Below are 20,571 nucleotides of genomic sequence, written 5' to 3'. Positions count from 1 at the left end.
CCCACATAGTTGGCCTCTTCCCAATCACCTCCTTCAGTGCTTACCTCCTCTTGATCTTGTGTGTGCATTGCAGCCACTTGATTTGTTTCTAATTTCCTGGTGAGCTCTGCTAGTTGCTTGGCAAACACCTTGTTTTGGGCTAGAATTGTATCAACATGGTTCAGCTCCATGACTCCCTTAGTGTTGTGTCTCTCTGAAGCATAGTAGTACTCATTCTCAGCCACTGTCTCAATCACTTCAATGGCTTCTTCCACAGTCTTTTTCCTGTTCAATGAACCTCCTGATGAATGGTCTACAGCCTTCCTTGATTCATAAGAAAGTCCATCATAGAAAATATGCAATTGCACCCAGTCATGGAACATGTCTGGTGGGCATTTCCTTGTCAAATCCTTGAACCTCTCCCATGCCTCGTAGAGAGTTTCACCAGCTTGTTGTCTAAAAGTCTGAACCTCAGATCGAAGCCTATTGACCTTTTGTGAAGGGTAGAAACGTGCCAGAAACATGCTTTCCACCTCATCCCAGGTTGTTAGGCTCCCCCTTGGGAATGATTCCAGCCACTTAGCTGCCTTGTCCCTAAGTGAAAATGGGAACAAGAGCAGTTTATAGGCATCTTCCTGGACTCCATTGGACTTCACAGTGTCCCAAATTCTCAGGAATTTTGTGAGATGTTGGTTTGGATCTTCATTAGCACTCCCACCAAATGAACAATGATTCTCCACCAGTGATATTAGCTGTGGTTTGAGTTCAAAATTGTTGGCCTGAATGGGTGGTTTCTGAATGCTGCTACCATAATTCCCAGAGGTTGGGTTTATGTATGAACCAAGAACCCTCCTCTCGGGAATGGCATTGTTTCCATCAGCTCTCTCATGGTTGTGAACTTCTATATCCATGTTGAGATCTAGAGCTTCCTCAAAATTGTCCTCAGATTCTCCTTCAGATTCTTCTTCTCCCAGTACTCTCTTCCCTCTTGCTTCCCTTCTAAGTTTATGAAGGGTCCTCTCTGGTTCGGTATATGGAGGAGTTGATGTCTCTCCTCTCCTACCTGTCATACAAGAACACAGCACAGGCAACAAACAAGTGAAATACTCTTGGTTAATGGAAGAGTATGGTTAGAGCAGTTGAGGAATTAATTCAAATAGTTAGTGAGTCAGTGAGTTAGTTGCTTGAATTTAAAGGCATAAAGAAAGAAAGCAAGTAATCAGAGTGCAGAAATTAAAATTCAACAAGTAACTTGAACTGAATTAACAAAACAAGAAAAATGCTCAATCTAGTTAACTTCCAATTTGAGAATTGTCAATCGAAAACCAATCCCCGGCAACGGCGCCATAAACTTGATGCTACGATTTTAGGAAATTGCACGATCGGCAAAAATTCCTTCCGGCAAGTGCACCGGTTATCGTCAAGTAAAAACTCACAATAGAGTGAGGTCGAATCCCACAAGGATTGGTTGATTGAGCAATTCGGATTAGAAGTGTGTTCTAGTTGAGCGGAATCAAGCTTTAGATGAGAATTGCGGAATGTAAAATTGGCGGGAAACGTAAATGGCAAGAAATTGAAATTGCGGAATCTTAAATTGCATGAATTAAAGAGCGAGAAGCTAAATTGCTGAAATTATAAAGGGATCGGGGTGATTGCATGAATTTAATTGCAGAATGTAAAGAGAAAGTGGTAGATCAGAAATGGGGAATTCATTGGGTTTCAGGAGATATTGAGATCTCCGAATCGAAACATTTTTATCCCTTCCTCAACCAATGCATTCATTGAATTTTGCTTGGCAATCTTATATGATTGGATCCCAATCCCTTGGCTCACCAATTCTCTCTAAAAACAAACAAATTCCCAATCCCTTGGTTTAAATGTTCATAAGAAGAGATGATGCTCGATCACTGATTATACCACACAGTTTCATGACACAATTTGGTAGGATTACATGTCACAATATCCATCCAAACCCCAATCCAATTCACTGTGAGAAAGCTTCTCTAGCATGAATCCTCCATTCCTTTCCCAAGGTTCCGAAGGATTCCAATTATGGATAGTTTCTTTCCCAAGACAACTAACCAATGGAATTAGATCGAGAAGCTTTCTAACAAAATTCAAGAGAAAAGATTGAAGAAGAAGATAAAAACTATTATTGATTCATTGAATTACAATAGAGCTCCCTAACCCAATGAAAGGGGGTTTAGTGAGTCATAGCTCTGAATTCAATTACAAAAAGTATGAAAACTAGAAAAATGATCCAAAATCCTCCTACTAACTTAAATTCTATCCTATTTATACACTTTCTAAATTGAGCTTATGTTGTGTTTCTTGGGCTTTGAGGCCTTTCCCTGGTTTCCTTTTGCTTTGGGTTTATGATCCATAATCTTGATGAGGCTGCTGATCCAACTCTATAACATTCATTGAGCCAACTTAGTGATAATCAAGTAATGACACATGACTCAACAAATTGAAATTCCAGACTCATCAATTCTTCAGGCCCAATCCCATAAACCATGATATTCAATTGGGTTTCATACCAAAGTACGTTTAAGTTAATGTTTGTGCTCAAATGCTAACTTAAACTGCAATATCTTTGGCCCAGAAACCTTTTCAAATAGTGGCGTTTAAGTTGCAGTTTAAGCTTAAACTGCAACTTAAACGCCAGACACTTCCAGTGATGCCTTTTGTGGAAGCACGTTTAAGTTCCAGTTTAAGCTTAAGCTGGAACTTAAACGTTGGACACTCCTTGAGGTGGTATAACTCAAGCACGTTTAAGCTTTAGTTTAAGGTTAAACTGAAGCTTAAACGTGGAAATGGAAGAAAGCAACCATGGAGGGTAAAGTAGTCGAACACGTTTAAGCTTCAGTTTAAGGTTAAACTGAAGCTTAAACGTGGAAATGGAAGAAAGCAACCCTGGAGTGTGGAATGGTCGAACACGTTTAAGCTTCAGTTTAAGGTTAAACTGAAGCTTAAACGTGGAAATGAAGAAAGCAACACTGGAGGAGAATTTTGGTCGAACACGTTTAAGCTCCAGTTTAAGGTTAAACTGGAGCTTAAACGTGGAAATGGCTCCCTGGTGCATTTCTCATTTCTGGCGTTTAACTTCCAGTTTAAGGTTAAACTGGAGGTTAAACGCCACTTTCAGCTTTTCCTCAGCTTTCATGATTTTGGCGTTTAAGCTCCAGTTTAAGCTTAAACTGGAGCTTAAACGCCACTGATAGTTCCCAGCATTATATGGCTTGGCAGTTTAAGTTCCAGTTTAAGCTTAAACTGGAACTTAAACTCCACATGTGATATTCAAGCTTCCTTTATTGATTTTGTTGCTTCATTGCCTAGCCTCTTCTTCCCTGAAGTCATCCAAACAACTGCATCAAAGTCTTGCAAAATTTCATGAGAAATCTTCCATTCATAGCATTCAAGTAATATAACTAAAAACTCATGGAATTTGCATCAAAATCATACTGTTTGGATGGTTCATTGCTTTGTTATTCATTTAACCATTCTTGGTTACTTTAAGCTCAAGAAAATGCATAAAACAACTAAAACTAACAGAAAAATGCTAGTGAAACTAGCCTAAGATGCCTTGGCATCATGCATCGCACAATCATCCAAAGAATCGCGAAGTGTGCGTGCGCACAACCTGAGTTTTCGGCCAAGTGTGCGTGCGCACAAATACCCGTGCATGCCTTCACTAAAAATGCATGTGACTCGCGTTTTGAGGGGCTTGGAGGCCCAATTCTAAAGCCAAAAGCTCATATTGGAGGGGGCAAACATTGGAGAAACATAGCATATCATTCTCTCAACACCATTAGGGTTTATATTAGGGTTCTACATTTCAAGTGCCATTTTCAATTTTTGATCTTGGATTGTGCTAGCCTCCATTGTATGTATCTCTTAATTACTACTCTTTATATTGTTAATATATATACTTTTTGCAATTTTGATTTCTTGTTGATGATTTTGATGATTGATGATTGCTATATGCTTCCTTCAGTTAGTATTGTTGATTTCGATCATTTGTTGCTCACAGTTTCAAGCATTTTATCAAATTTTCCATGTTTAGTGTTTATGCCCACCAAGTGTCTGTGGAAATGTCAATTTTGATTATGGGCTAAATTTTTACCTCTTGGCTTGGGAAAAATGAGCAATTGGGTTCCTAGAGTTGGAATATCCAACATTTAGTGATAATTATTGGATTGTTAATTGTTCTTGTTTCCACTAACACTATCTTGTTGCTAAGATGATGAGCGGATAATTTATACGCTTTTTGGCATTGTTTTTAGGTAGTTTTTAGTAAGTTCAAGCTACTTTTAGGGATGTTTTCATTAGTTTTTATGTTAAATTCACATTTCTGGACTTTACTATGAGTTTGTGTGTTTTTCTGTAAATTCAGGTAATTTCTGGCTGAAATTGAGGGACTTGAGCTAAACTCTGAAAAAGGCTGACAAAAGGACTGCTAATGCTGTTGGAATCTGACCTCCCTACACTCGAAATGGATTTTCTGGAGCTACAGAACTCCAAATGGGCGCTTTCAACGGCGTTGGAAAGTAGACATCCAAAGCTTTCCAGCAATATATAACAGTCCATACTTTATTCGGAAATTGACGACGTAAATTGGCGTTGAACGCCAAGTACATGCTGCTGTCTGGAGTTAAACGCCAGAAACACATCATGATCCGGAGTTAAATGCCCAAAACACGTTATAACTTGGAGTTCAACTCCAAGAAAAGCCTCAGCTCGTGGATAGATCAAGCTCAGCCCAAGCATACACCAAGTAGGCCCCGGAAGTGGATTTATGCATCAATTACTTACTCATATAAACCCTAGTAGCTAGTTTAGTATATATAGGACATTTAACTATTGTATTAGACGTCTTTTTGACCACGTTTCATCTTTGGTCTCAGTTTTGTTTTATTCTTCATCTTAGGAGGCCATTGAGCACGTTTTAGGAGGCTGGCCATTCGGCCATGCCTGAACCTTTCACTTATGTATTTTCAACGGTGGAGTTTCTGCACACCATAGATTAAGGGTGTGGAGCTCTGCTGTACCTCAAGTTTCAATACAATTACTATTACTTTCTATTCAATTCTCTTTTATTCTTATTCCAAGATATACGTTGCACAACACTTTGATGAATGTGATGATCCATGACACTCATCATCATTCTCACCTATGAACGCACGTGATTGACAACCACTTCCGTTCTACTCTAGGCCGGGCGCATATCTCTTAGATTCCCCAACAGAATCTTCGTGGTATAAGCTAGATAGATGGCGGCATTCATGGGGATCCAGAAAGTCTAACCTTGTCTGTGGTATTCCGAGTAGGATCCTGGGAATCTGGAAAGTCTAACCTTGTCTGTGGTATTCCGAGTAGGATTCCGGTATTGAATGACTGTGACGAGCTTCAAACTCGCGATTGCTGGGCGTGATGACAAACGCAAAAGGATCAATGGATCCTATTCCAACATGATCAAGAACCAACAGCTGATTAGCCGTGCTGTGACAGAGCATTTGGACCATTTTCACTGAGAGGATGGGATGTAGCCATTGTTAAGGGTGATGCCTCCAGACGATTAGCCGTGCAGTGACAGCGCATAGGACCATTTTCCCGAGAGGATTAAAAGTAGCCATTGATGATGGTGATGCCCTACATACAGCTTGCCATGGAAGGGAGTAAGAAGGATTGGATGAAAGCAATAAGAAAGTAGAGATTCGAAAGGATTCCAGCATCTCCACACGCTTATCTGAAATTCCCACTATTGATTTACAAAAGTATTTCTATCCCTTTTTATTTTCTATTTATTATTAATTATTCGAAAATCCATAAACCAATTTAATCTGCCTAACTGAGATTTACAAGGTGACCATAGCTTGCTTCATACCAACAATCTCTGTGGGATCGACCCTTACTCACGTAAGGTATTACTTGGATGACCCAGTACACTTGCTGGTTAAGCTGAATGGAGTTGTGATCATAAATTCCAATAGAGCCAATTTTTAAATCTCATGCAAATACAAAGAGGATCACAATTTCGTCCACCATAAGACAATAAGCAAGTGAGCTAGAATTTGTGGATTAGGAATAATTATGCTCACTTGAATTACTCTTCGATGTAAGAGTTAACTAAGTGAGATTAATCCATTACAATTGTCATAGGTGTGGTTTCAACAAAGAAAGGACCCCCTAACTCATCCCAAGCCAAGATTCCATTTATGCTTTAAATCACTCACACACACATACATCAATCACTTTTATACGTTACTTGTCCATATTACATAGCTAGTTCTTTAATTCCTTCATTAGTTCGTTAATCAAAATTTTGAATGTTCTTTTATTTCTTTAATTATTCATCTCTTCATTGAAAATCCCTTTTGCCTTCACAATCGAAATTGTGCGCTCATTGATCACAAGTGTCCTTGGGAGACGACTCGGGAATTGAATCTCCCGGAATTATGTTTGGTTTTGAATAGTGACATCTTTTGAATCTAAACTTTGATTGAGGTCGATTTTCGGGTTAGGACTATACTTGCAACGCTAGTTCTATTTTGAGAAAAATTCTTAACCCGCTTCTGGCGCTCCACCAAAAGATATAGACTATTATATTTTGCTAGAAAGCTCTGGAAGTTATCTTTCCAACACCGTTGAGAGCGCATCAATTAGACCTCTGTAGCTCAACAAATGCTCGTTTAAATGCACGAAGGTCAAGATCTGACAGCATCTGCTACCCTTTCTGTGACTCTGAATCAGACTTTGCCAAAACTTGCCAAATTCACCTAAAAACCACCTAAAATCATAGAAAAACCACAAAAACTCAAAGTAGCATCTAAAAAATGATTTTTTCAGAAAAACCTACTAAAACATAATAAAACTTAACAAAATATACTAAAAACACTGAAAAATAGTACCAGAAAGTGTATAAAATATGTGCTCATCACTTTCTCTCTGGCATCATGACAGTAAACACCATGACATTGGTATTTAGCACCAATTCGTGAAGCAACCTTTGAACCAAATGCCACGACTTCAGGTTTGGCACCAGTTCCTGTTCATACCCTAGGTCGAACTACATGATCTGGATTGGACGAAGATAAAAGCGACCGACCTCTTGTAAAGGTTGGTCATTACCAACCTCTTCCTAAAGAGGTTGGCCAAAATGCCATAGAGGCCCAAAGTAGGCCCAAACGAAAGGACGCAACCCACTTTAAAGGCGGCTGACCTAAAAGATAAGATGACTTCACTCAAATATAAGATAAGATAACTAACTTATCTCAAGAAAGGTCACTCCACACTACTTTAAATACACTAGAGCACTCAGGTATAACTAATACTCTGATTCTACAAAAAACCTACATAAAGCATGTGCTAACTTAAGCATCAGAGTCTCTTGTTGGTACCACCACCCTCCGGTGACAAAGGATCAACAGCATCTCTAACTCTACCAGGTCGGCATAGCAGCACCGACCAGCACAGAGGATCTCATCCGAGATCAAACTTCAGTTTCCGGTAACCCTCGGAACATTGGCACCGTTGCCAGGGACCTTGGAAGTCATCCCATCACCATGACGGACGACCGCCACAATGATCACAACTCTAGTTTGGTGGAAAGAACACCAAACAAAAATGCGGACGTCACCTCCAAGGACACACCTTAAAACGGAGAGGACAAGCAACCCATAAATACAGAAATATTAGATGCTCTCCGAGAACAGCAGGATCGCCTTAAATAGCTCGAAAAAGAGGCTGAGCATCAGTGGGAATATGAGAGAGACCCCGGCCGGAGAGAAACAAGACGGTGCCGAGAGCTAGCGGACAAGCTCCTAAAGCTCGAGGCCGACCTCAAAGCTAAAACCGCTCAATCCAGTCACGAAGATAGCCCCCACAAGGGCCAAGATCCATTCACCAAAGAAATCATGAAAGCTAAAGTCCCAAAGGACTTCAAAGCTCCTGACATGACCCCATACGACAGTACATCTGATCCAAGCCATCATCTCAGCAATTTCAAAAGCAGGATGTATCTCATAGACGCCTCAGACGCCATTCAATGCAAAGCTTTCCCAACTACTCTGACCAAGACGACAATAAAGTGGTTCGACAGTTTTCCGCCAAGGTCAATAGCAGGCTTCGATGACCTCGCCAAGAAGGTCCTAGCACGATTTTCCATCCAGAAAGACAAAGCCAAGCATGCCCTTAGCCTATTAGGGATTAAGCAAAGAGATCAGAAAAGCCTCCGCAACTACATGGAAAGATTCAATAAGGTATGTCTGGACATACAAAGTCTGCCAACAGAACCAGCCATCATTGGGTCTCATCAATGGCTTGCGAGAAGGACCTTTTTGCCACTCAATATCCAAAAAACACCCAACAACTCTAAATGAGGTTCAAGAAAGGGCAGAAAAATACATCAACATGGAGGAAAACTCCCGATTAGGAGATAGTTCAAAAGCCAGATTCCGCTACCTACCTCGGGACAAGGATAAAGAATCCTGGAAGAAAGAAGACCAACCCACTGAAAAACATAGAAAATACCACAACTACACCCCTCTACGGGTGTTTCCTGTGGATGTCTAATGAGAAATATGCAACATTGAGAAGATCCCACTGCCTCGCCCGATAAAACACAAAAGAGGAGGAAGTCGGACAGAGTATTGCAAATACCACCGAATCTACGGACATTCTACCAATGAGTGCTTCGACCTAAAGAATGTCATAGAGAAGTTGGCATGAGAAGGGTGACTAGATCGGTTCTTAGCCAATAAAGCAGATGAACCAAGAAAGAGAAGAAGGGATGAAGAGGTCAGACGAGTTGAACGTCCACCTCACACCCCTGAGAGACAGGTTCATATGAAAAATGGAGGATTCGCAGGAGGAGGGATCTCTAAATCATCTCGCAAAAGACACATTAAAGAAGTATATCATGTCAGAGAAGGGGACAGGTCACCCGACCTCCCCACTATTACCTTTACCCAAGAAGACGCAACAGGCATCATCCCGGGGCATGATGATCCCTTGGTCATTACCGTCGTACTCGCCAACGCTAATATCCACCGAACGTTGGTAGACCAAGGGAGCTCCGCAAATATCTTGTTCAAACCCACCTTCGACAAACTCGGCCTACAAGAAAAGGAGCTCAGAGCATATCCGAATAGCTTGTTCGGACTCGGAGACACCCCAATTCAAGCACTAGGATACATCTCACTGCATACAACCTTTGGAAAAGGAACTCGGTCAAGGACATTGAACATAGACTACATCGTAGTCAACGTGAGCTCAGCTTAAGCTTGCACGACGCTGTTACAACGAAAGTCTGAACCTTAAAGGCAACTCCAGAGGAGATGAAATCAACACCATTGAACTCGGGGTAGTTCGAGTTCGCGAAGAACTTCGTCCACAACCTAAAGGTCAGACCAAAGAAGTCCAGATCGGGGATGCTCAGGATAAAACAACAAATATAGGGGCAACCTTAAAGGGAGACTTAAAGGAGCCACTGATACAGTTCCTAAAGGATAATGCCGATCTTTTTGCATGGAAGGCCGCAGACATGCCCGGCATAGATCCCAAACTAATGTGTCACAAAATGGCGGTATACCCTAGATCTCGGCCAGTGTAACAGAAGCGTAGGAAGCTCGGCCCAGAAAGGTCACAAGCGATGAAAGAACAGGTACAAGCCTTATTGGAGGTAGGGTTCATAAAGAAGGTCAAGTACCCATTATGGCTAGCCAACGTTGTCTTGGTAAAGAAGTCAAATGGAAAGTGGCGGATGTGCACCGACTATATCGACCTCAATAAGGCCTGCCCAAAAGACCCTTACCCGCTCCCAAATATAGACACTCTAGTGGATGCCTCTTTCGGATAAAAGTATATCTCTTTCATGGATGCTTATTCAGGATACAACCAAATCTCGATGTATCCACCCGACCAAGAAAAGACGTCATTCCTAACCCTAAAGGCAAATTACCGCTACATAGTCATGCCGTTTGGACTAAAAAACACAGGAGCTACATACCAAAGATTGATGAACAAAGTCTTTGCCGACCACATTGGAAAGCTAATGGAGGTTTATGTAGATGACATGCTGGTAAAAACACAAAGTGAGGAATCGTTGTTATCTGACCTCACCAAAGTGTTCTACACCATAAGAAAGTATGGTATGCGACTTAACCCCGCAAAGTGCACTTTCGCGGTAGCAGTTGGCAAATTCTTGGGCTTCATGCTCACCCAAAGAGGAATTGAGGTGAATCTAGATAAATGACAGGCTATACTTAACATGAAAAGTCTGACCTACATCAAAGAGGTACAACAGCTCAACGGAAGACTAGCAGCCCTATCTAGATTTCTAGCCGGATCAACTATCAGATCTCTCCCCTTTTATGCAACTTTAAGGAAGGGAAAGAGGTTTGAATGGACTTCAGAATGCAAACAAGCCTCCTAGGATTTCAAAAAATTTCTGGGGCAACCACCCATCCTTACCCGACCACAGGAAGGTGAAGAACTCATAATATACCTCGCTATAGGAAGTCCGGCAATAACATCGGCACTTGTCAGAGAGGACGAAAGTGGGCAACAACCCATTTACTTCATCAGTAAGGCTCTGCAAGGGGTTAAACTAAACTATCAAAAGATAGAAAAGTTCGCCTACGCCCTCATACTCACTTCTCGACGACTCCGCCCTCACTTCCAAGCTCATACTATCAGAGTACGCACCAACCAGCCTATTAAAGGCATCTTACAGAAAACAGATTTAGATGGGAGAATCTTACAATGGGCAATCGAGTTATCCGAGTTCAACCTTAAATATGAAGCTCGGACAGCTATTAAATCACAGTACCTGGCCGACTTCATCGCAAAATACACCGACACCCTGGGTATCCCCATAGAATGGAACATATATGAAGATGGCTCCTCAAACAAAACCGGGAGTGGCGCAGGCGTAATTATAGAGAGAGACCAAGGGACCCAAATTGAGCTCTCCTTAAAGTTTGAGTTCCATTCCTTAAATAACTAAGCTGAATACGAGGCACTACTGGCTGGTTTAAGGCTGGCTAAGGAGGTAGGAGTCCAAAGGCTTACCGTCTTCAGTGATTCACAAATAGTCACCTCACAAATAGAAGGGAGTTACCAAGCTAAAGATCCTACCCTGAAAATGTACTTGGACAAAACCAGAGAACAGCTTGGACAATTCGGGGGATATGAGGTCCGACATATACCTCGGAAATAGAATGCCCGAGCTGATGCACTTTCAAAACTAGCCAGAACCAAACCAGGGGGCAATAATAGAAGCCTCAAACATGTAACACTGCAAAGTCCATCAATCTCAGAGGAGGAAAAGATCCTAACCATAGTAGGTCAGGACCATGGATGGATGACTCCCATAATCAGCTACCTCAAGTCCGAAACACTTCCCACGGATAAAAATTAGGCAAAAAGGCTAGTACGAGAAGCACAGTACTACACCATAGTGAATGACATCCTATATAGGAGAGGGATCTCAACGCTCCCCCTAAAATGTGTCCAGACTTCAGCCACAAGGGACGTCTTGGAGGAATTCCATGGAGGCATGTGTGGCAATCACCATGGGGCAAGAGCTCTTGCCAAAAGGTACTCCGAGCTGGCTTCTGGCCGACCTTGCAAAGGGAAGCAACAGAGTTCGTCAAGAAATGCCCACCATGCCAGAAGCACGTAAACTTCTACATAGCTCCACCTGAGGAGCTCATCTACGTTACGTCACCTTAGCCATTCGCAAAGTGGGGGCTCGACCTCCTTGGACCTTTCCCCCAGGGGTCCGGACAAGTCAAGTTTCTCATTGTAGGCATAGACTACTTCACAAAGTGGATTGAAGCAAAGCCATTAGCTAATGCCACCACCCAAAGAAGTCAGAAATTTCTATACAGAAACATTATCACAAGGTTTGGGGTCCCATACTCCATCACCACAGATAATGGTACTCAATTCACCAACATAGACTTTAGAAACCTGGTAGCTGATTTGAAAATCAAGCACCAATTCACCTCTGTCTAGCGCCCTCAACCCAATGGACAGGCGGAAGCCACCAACAAAGTCATACTGGCTGGGTTAAAACGATGATTACAGGACGCCAAAGGAGCTTGGGTAGATGAGCTTCCGCAGGTCCAATGGGAAGGGCCCATACCGAGTTACAGATGTACTGGGGAAAGGTTACTACAAGGTGGCCGACCTCGAAGGGCAGGAGCTACCAAGGTCATGGCATGCCTGTAACTTAAGAAGGTACTGTAGCTAAAAAATAGTAAAGATCTTAGGTCAAGGCGCACTCTTTTTCCTAAAAAAAGGTTTTTTAACGAGGCGCCAGACCGAGATCTAGAAAGTTGCCCGAGCTAGAAAGGTAGGCACTGATGACGGGTCATCATATACCCATTTTTCAAGCTAATTTCACTTGTTTTACTAGTCTTTATGCACTTTCTTGCATCCTAAGTAAGTGATTTGGAATGAAAATGCATAGCTTCTTTAAATCAAGCAACCATCATTAAATTGATGCTAAATCATGAGGTTTAAGCAAGAATTAAGTGATTTTTAATGAATTATAAACCTTATGAGTTTAGAGATACTTTGAGTGGTTGTTTTGGTTTCTTGTAGATGAAGAAAGGAAGAAAAGAGGAAAAGCGTGGCTTAAAGAAAGCGTGGCCCAAGGGAAGGAGAAGTGTGCCGCATGGAAGGGAGGAAGCAAACATTGCCCTCCACAAGGGCACACTGCCCTCTAGGAGGGCAACATAATGAAACAAGCTTGAGAAGCAACACTGCCCTGCCCTCCTCAAGAGCAATATCGGGCTTTCATGGAAAATAAATCAAAGGAAAAAGCCTACCAATGCTTGCCACAAGGATCGAACACGGCACCATGAGGAAGCAAGGAACTAGGCCTTACTTTGGTGCCAAGAAAATCGAGGAAAAGAGGTAGCGTGCGCGTCACCCGAGTTTCGAACGCGGAGCTTCAACCTTGGCACATTGCCCTGCCCTCCACAAGGGCAGGGCAGCATTTTGGTGATGCACACACGCGCACAAGATTGGCGCACCAAGGAGCCTCGGCCAGCCAGCACACACGCACGGGCAGCAAAATCTGGCGCACCAAAAAGTTCTGCCCTGCCCTCCACAAGGGCAGGGCAGCATCCTGCAAGCACCAACATACCACGCACGCACGCACAAGGCCGCAGGCATCATTTTCTGCCCTGCCCTCCACAAGGGCAGGGCAGCCTCCTGGGAGCTACTTTCTTCATTGGCTGAAATTGGATTAAAAATCCAATCAAATTCAATTCTTCACCAAATCAAAAGCCCATCCAAATTCCAAAATCCAAGAATAGAAAGTGTATAAATAGGAGTTAGTTTGATGTAATTAGGACCTTTCCTTTGATTTTTGACTTTTGAACCTTCTTTTGATTTTTGAATTTGGAGACTCATTGAGAGCTAGGGATTGAGATTTCAGAGAATTGATCTCTCTTCTTCCTCGTTCTTGCTTGAGCATTTCTACTTTTCTTGTTTGAATCTTGGGTGTGAAGAATTGAGGAATTTCTGTCTCAATCTCCATTCAAGATCTCTTTAATTCATATTCTGCATAATTGAGTTCAATTACATTTCCTTTACTGCTTCTTCTTAAATTTCTTGTTAATTGCTTTGTGAACTTGGATCTGGGAAGGCAATTGAGATCTAGACTTTGCTATCTAGTCTCTGGAGTCCTGAGATCCCATTTCCCCTTTTGGTTCTTCTGTGAACCCCTGCTGCAATTCAATTCCATTTTCTGTTTGAATTCTAGTTATTTCTAATTCAACTTCTGCTTTATTAATTGTTGCAATTTAATTGCCCTTTGCTTAAATTCTGAATTCCCAATCCTCAACTCCCTTTTTCATTCAAGCAATTTATATTTCTTGCACTTTAAGTTTCAGTCATTTAATTTCTTGTTCTTTAAGATTCAGCTCTTTTACTTTCAGTTCTCTTTAATTTCTGCAATTCACCCCCTCCCACTTTACATTTTCTGTCATTTACTTACTGTTGGATACAAAATCACTCAACCAATACTTGATTCGCTTGACTAAATCAACCACTGAACTAAAATTGCTCAATCTCTCAATCCCTGTGGGATCGACTTCACTCATGTGAGTTATTATTACTTGATGCGACCTGGTACACTTGCCGGTGAGTTTTGTGTTGGATCGTTTTCCACACATCAGGCACTCACATGTATACATTTTTATTTTCTATTCTTCATTATTATTTGAATGAAAAGTCATCAGTTCCCTAAAAAGTTTCCTACCAAGACGCATTAATTTACGCTAAAAGCAAAATTCATCGACCAATCATAAAGAGGCCGGCAAGGTGAAGCGATAAAGCTCAATTAATGCAAGGACTTGTAAAAAGTAACCCATATAAAGCGACCTGACGAGGTCTAACTAGAAGTGGGTTACTAAAAATAACTCGGGAAGGACCGACAGAGAAGTCGGACCAACAAAAAAGGATCACTAAAAAGGGACAAAAAGGGCCAGAAGTGCTTCGCTGAAAGGTACATGGTGCACGAAACTGTGATCTCAATGGCGCCAACAATTGGTACGGACAATTGTAATCTCAACTCTTTTTCACAACTTTGCACAACTAACCAGCAAGTGCACTGAGTCATCCAAGTAGTAAACCTTACGTGAGTAAGGGTCGATCCCACGGAGATTGTCAGCTTGAAGTAAGCTATGGTCACCTTGTAAATCTCAGTCAGGTGAATTCAAATAGTTATAGAGTTTTAATAATTAAAAGATAAATAAAATGTAAAATAAAGATAGAGATACTTATGTAATTCATTGGTAGGAATTTCAGATAAGTGCGTGAAGATGCCTCATTCCTTTTGAATCTCTGCTTTCCTACTGCCTTCATCCAATCCTTCATACTCCTTTCTATGGCAAGCTGTTTGTAGGGGGAATACCGTTGTTAATGGCTACCGTCCATCCTTTCAGTGAAAATGGTCCAACTACGGGTTAAGTAGGGCTAATCATCCGTCGGTTCTCGATCGTGTAGGAATAGGATTTACTATCCTTTTGTGTCTGTCACCACGCCCTACAGTCGCGAGTTTGAAGCTCGTCACAGCCATCCCATCCCAGATCCTACTCGGAATACCACAGACAAGGTTTGGACTTTCTAGATCTCAAGAATGCTGCCAATTTATTCTAACTTATACCACGAAAACTCTGATCGCAAGGAATTGAAGGCTCTGTTGTCAGGAGAGGCAATCAAATGCATGGACCAGGAATCCATGTGATACACATTCTAGCTTGTTTTCATGTAGAACGGAAGTGGTTGTCAATCATGCATTCATAAGTGAGAATGGTGATGAGCGTCACATAATCATCACATTCATCATTTTCTTGTGTGCGAATGAATATCTTAGAATAAGAATAAGCATGAATTGAATAAAAGAACAATAGTACTTTGCATTAATACTCAAGGAACAGTAGAGCTCCCCACCTTAATCTATGGTGTGTAGAAACTCCACCATTGAAAATACATAAGAACAAGGTCCAGGCATGGCCGAGAGGCCAGCCTCCATAACGTGATCAAAGGATCAAAAGGTAATCCAAAGATATGAGTAAAATAGTAAAAAGTTCTATTTATACTAAGCTAGTTATTAGGGTTACAGAAATAAGTAAATGATGCAGAAATCCACTTCCGGGCCCACTTGGTGTGTGCTTAGACTGAGCATTGAAGCTTTCATATGTAGAGGTCTTCCTTGGAGTTAAACACCAGTTTGTAACTTGTTTCTGGCGTTTAACTCTGCTTTGCAACTTGTTTCTAGCGTTTAACGCTAGAATAGGGCAGAAAGCTGGCGTTAAACGCCAGTTTACGTCATCTAAACTCGGAAAAAGTATAGACTATTATATATTTCTGGAAAGCCCTGGATGTCTACTTTCCAAGGCAGTTGAGACCGCACCATTTGGACTTCTGTAGCCCCAAAAATTTCGTTTCGAGTGCAGGGAGGTCAGAATCCAACAGCATCAGCAGTTCTTTGTCAGCCTCTGAATCAGATTTTTGCTCAGGTCCCTCAATTTCAGCCAGAAAATACCTGAAATCACAGAAAAACACACAAACTCATAGTAAAGTCTAGAAATGTGAATTTTGCTTAAAAACTAATAAAAATATACTAAAAACTAACTAAATCATACTAAAAACTATGTAAAAACAATGCCAAAAAGCGTATAAATTATCCGCACATCAGTACACTACTTAAAAAGCGAAAGCACAAATCAAGCGGCACTAAAAAGTCTTTCAAACAAACTATAAAGAAAAGGTTCCTCCTAGGAACACTACCTAAAAAGTTGTTGGAATATGACTAAAAAGCTCGAACAACAAAAAATAATATAGGTTGACGTCAGGAGTGTGACCTAAAAGGACAAGGACGACCTCAAGAACAAGCAAAAGCCAGAGAGGTTGAAAAACAACTTAAGGCTCAAAAGTTCTCAAAGAAGGGTACCACTCCACTCAAAATAGACGCGGTCTCAAAATAGGGCTACAAAAGTTGTTCGAACAAACTAAAAAGGTTTCATAGAACACTAAAAAGTTGTCGAACAAGTTACTAAAAGCCCGGATACCAAGACGCAAGAATCACTTCACCAAAGCAGAGGATAGACAACACAAACTCAAACCAAGGCATGATCCAAATGGCAAAAAGTAGAAAACCCACATTACAACTCAAAGAAGGTCGGACAGGGAAATACCAAACCTCTATAAAATCCATAAAAGATTGCAGAGGTAAACCTCCAAGCATCAAAGGTATGATTAACATATCAACAAAATGCGTACATCAAAGTAAAACATTAAAGACTCAATGGCCACCTAAAAAGCATCCTAAGAGTTTAAAGTGTTTGTTTCTCTAAACAAAAGTTGCTAAGAAGCAACCGAGTGTCAAAAGAGTTAACTACAAGAGACTTGCAAAAACATAAGCAAAGTCTAAAGTCCACAAGTCGGACTACACAAATACGTAAAGATAAAAAAGGGTCATCAAGGATCCAAAGTCGCTTCGGCAGTGACATCTTTAGGAGAGGGAGACCTGGTCGCAAGAGGGATGGCATTGACAACTCCATTTGGGCCATTTAGTATTTCCACATCAGGATCGGACCCAGTAGGAGCCACCTCGGCAAAAGGAGTCGAAGAGGCTGAAGCTGTAGAAGTCTTGGCTGATGGCACAGGAGGAGGACCCTTATCTTTATCATCTGGGGCAGGCCCGATCTTGCTGTCCTCTACTACATTGTCCAGGCTGAATAAGGTAAGGTCAAGCTCAGGGGCAAGAACCTAGACCTTGGCTTTCAAGTTTTCATACGCATTGGTCACACTGTCCACCAGATGACCTTAGAGCTCGGCATAATCAGCTTGGACGGACTGAAGCTCTCCCTAGTCTCCAACAACTCGGCATATGTGTGGGTGTAGCTCTCTTTAGACTTCTTGGCCATCTCCTCAGCTAAATTGGCAGATGCCTCAATAGTAGTAGCTCAAGATTTCTCCTTCTCTAAATCAAACTCCAACTTAGCCACCCTAGCATCTAGCTCAGCCTTCAAACCCTTAATTCTATCAAAATCAGCTTTGGCTTCCTCTATAAAAGCCCTAGTGGCATGAACAAGGGACTCTCTGATAACCCAGGATAAGGCAGCCCTAATATTGGCAATTCGAATACTGCTGCTTGCAACAAAATCAACGGGATGAAGAATCGACACATCATCCAAAGGAATCCTCCTATGAGGAGAAATCAATTCAGTGGTAAAACCCACACCCTCAAAATCCTTATTATTCAGATCATAAGTACCAATAGTATTTTGCCGCTTCGGAGAAGGACTAGCGGCAATAGGAGAGGAGGCAGCACCAGAGGTTAGTTGAATAGGGTCAGAAGGAATCGTCCGAACTTGTGGTGTCGGAATGATCTTCCTCAAGCCTGAAGAATCAGAAGCCAGCTTCTTCTTTGCACCTGAGAAGACCCTTCTCCTGAGGTCTTCGCCGTCAAGTTTTGTGCAGTCGTCGCCTTCTTAGCCCTACGGAACGCCTTCATAGAATCAAAAGATTTAACCATCTCCTGAAAGAAACCAGAAAAAGTATTAGACAAGATCGAAAAATACAATTAAAATAATCAGGAAGAAGTTGGATGATACCAAGTTCAGCACGGAGGAGGGAAGGATCTCCCAGAAACCTCTTAGTATCCAAACGAGGAGGTTCCCCCCAATGCTCCTCTAAGACACCCACAAAGGCCTGTTCAACCTCATCCAAACTCTTCCAAGAATACTTAGTCGCTACTATATCTTTTTGCCAACACAAAGGAAAAGTTGGTTTATCATTCTCATCTAGAAAGAAAGGGCGGACATCCTCGACAACTCAGACTTTAAAGTAGTAGTTCTTAAAATCCCGAAAAGACTCATCATACATAGAAAATACCTTTTTCCCTTGGGTGGCTCGGAATGAGATCCAAGAACCCTTTTACTTGGCTACTCCAAGCTTGGTCAACACAAACAGATAAAGGAAGAGAGATATGGAAGATCAGACACCTAATTCCTGGCACAACAGCTAAAAAATCTAAATAAAGGCCCAAGAGTTCGGATGAAGCTGGGAAGGGGCCACATTGCAATTCCATAAGAGGTCGGTCTCAAAAGCAGTAAAAGGGAGGGTGATATTCAGCTAACTAAAGAAATAGTCTTAAGCGTAAAAGAAGAGGCGTTCTCCCTGACTCAAGGGTGGGAAACTGACCCTCTCCTCAAGGTCGGGTGACAACGGCTCATAATTCTTTTCATCGTCCCTATTGCTACAGATCCTATGGAATCTCCTAAGCCTCTTACAGTACTCTAGATCGGCCACAGTAACACACATCAGAACTATAGAGTCCAGCCAATCGGCCATGCCAGCGGGAATCTTTGTAGACATCTCAACAATGTTTTTTCAGGAAGACATACGGCAAACTACACCTACAGCAAAGGAAGATAACAAGGGGTCACTGCTAAACAACTTGGACAGAATCAAAAAAGAGAAGGAACAACTAATAAACAAAGAGCTGGGGCAACAAAAAGGGCACCCCAGGGTCGACCAAAACAAAGAATATTCAGCAAAACCCATGGGCACCCTTTGGAGGCAGCAGTACGGGAACATAGAAACAACACAAAAAATCAAAAACCCTACAATCTCTCAAACAAAAGCAAACTACTGGAGATAGTAACGGAGACCTAAAAAACGCACATCTTCCTAAAACAGGAGCAACAGGGATAAAATCACAATGTCGATCAAACAAAGACGCAATCTTTTTCGGAAAGGATCAAGCTTCTCAGGGCAAACTCAATAAAAATAAAAACTTTGTAGACATGCAACAGTGAAAGCATACATAAAGGCAACTATCAAAGCATAAAAAGGAAGGAGAATACCAATCTGTGGAGAAGAAACTTAGCAAACAAAGAGCGAAGAAAGAAAAAGGGAGGAAGAAACTAAAAAGTGAGAGTAAAACCTCTTCCTTAGTTTCAAAACAAAATACATAGAGGGAAAAGAAGAAACGACAAAAGGAAATTAAATGAGCCTTTAAAGCCATCGCACATTCCCAAGAAAGCAACGCGTGCTAAAATTAAAAAAGAAAGAAAGAAACACTTCGCATTCAAGCAGAAGCAATCCCAACAGAAGTTATACAAAAGATCGACCAAATAAGAATGCTCAAGCACGACTTCCTCAAAGGGGTCAAAGTCTAAGGACACGACCTCAAAGGAAAGCTTGAAATCGAGCAGGGGCACTGTTCATACCCTACGTCGAACTACATGATCTGGATTGGACGAAGACAAAAGCGACCGACCTCTTGTAATGGTTGGTCGTTACCGACCTCTTCCTAAAGAGGTCGGCCAAAATGCCATAGAGGCCCAAGTAGGACCAAACAAAAGGATGCAGCCCACTTTAAAGGCGGCTGGCCTAAAAGATGAGATAAGATAACTAACTTATCTCAAGAAAGGTCACTCCACACTACTATAAATACACTGGAGCACCCAGGTATAACTCATACTCCGATTTTACAGAAAACCTGCATAAAGCATGTGCTAACTTAAGCATCGGAGTCTCTTGCAGGTACCACCACCCTCCGGTAACGAAGGATAAGCAGTATCTACAACTCTACCAGGTCGGCACAGCAGCACCGACCAGCACAGAGGATCTCGTATGAGATCGACCTTCAGTTTCAGGTAACCCTCGGAACAGTTCCCCACATCCTCAGCAATGCAATCTCGTGTATTTAATTTATATTTGAATTTATTTTTATTAGAAAAATATTATTTAGGTTTTTTAAATTTAAATTAGGAAGTTATCTTAACCACTCCAATTAAGATAAGATTAGTTTTAGCATTTGAATTAGTAGGAATTTTAGTATAAATAAGTGAGATCACTCAAGAGAAAGCTCTATCGCCTCTCTCATTCTCCCTTCTTCTAAAATTTTTTTTAATTTCTTAAGGATTCCCTGAAGAACATGAGTTTCTATATCTCGTCGGTTAAGGTTGGGAGCTTTTTTAATTCAATGGTTTAATACATTAACTTTTCTACCTATACTTTATGCAATTGATTACTTCTTAAGAAAATTTTCGTTCTTCA

General features: G+C 41.5%; 1 non-coding gene across 1 annotated transcript; it reads left to right on the top strand.

The window, feature by feature from the left end:
• The first annotated feature begins 360 nt into the window (after nucleotides 1–360).
• On the top strand, nucleotides 361–464 carry LOC130972577 (small nucleolar RNA R71). Its single transcript, XR_009083737.1, has one exon. It is a non-coding gene; the product is annotated as a small nucleolar RNA R71 (small nucleolar RNA).
• Nucleotides 465–20,571: the final 20,107 nt, after the last annotated feature.

The sequence above is a fragment of the Arachis stenosperma genome, chromosome 3, assembly GCF_014773155.1.
Source record: "Arachis stenosperma cultivar V10309 chromosome 3, arast.V10309.gnm1.PFL2, whole genome shotgun sequence".
Classification (NCBI taxonomy): Eukaryota; Viridiplantae; Streptophyta; class Magnoliopsida; order Fabales; family Fabaceae; genus Arachis; species Arachis stenosperma.
The sequence above is the reverse complement of the archived record's forward strand: the minus strand, read 5'-3'. Positions and strand labels throughout refer to the sequence as shown.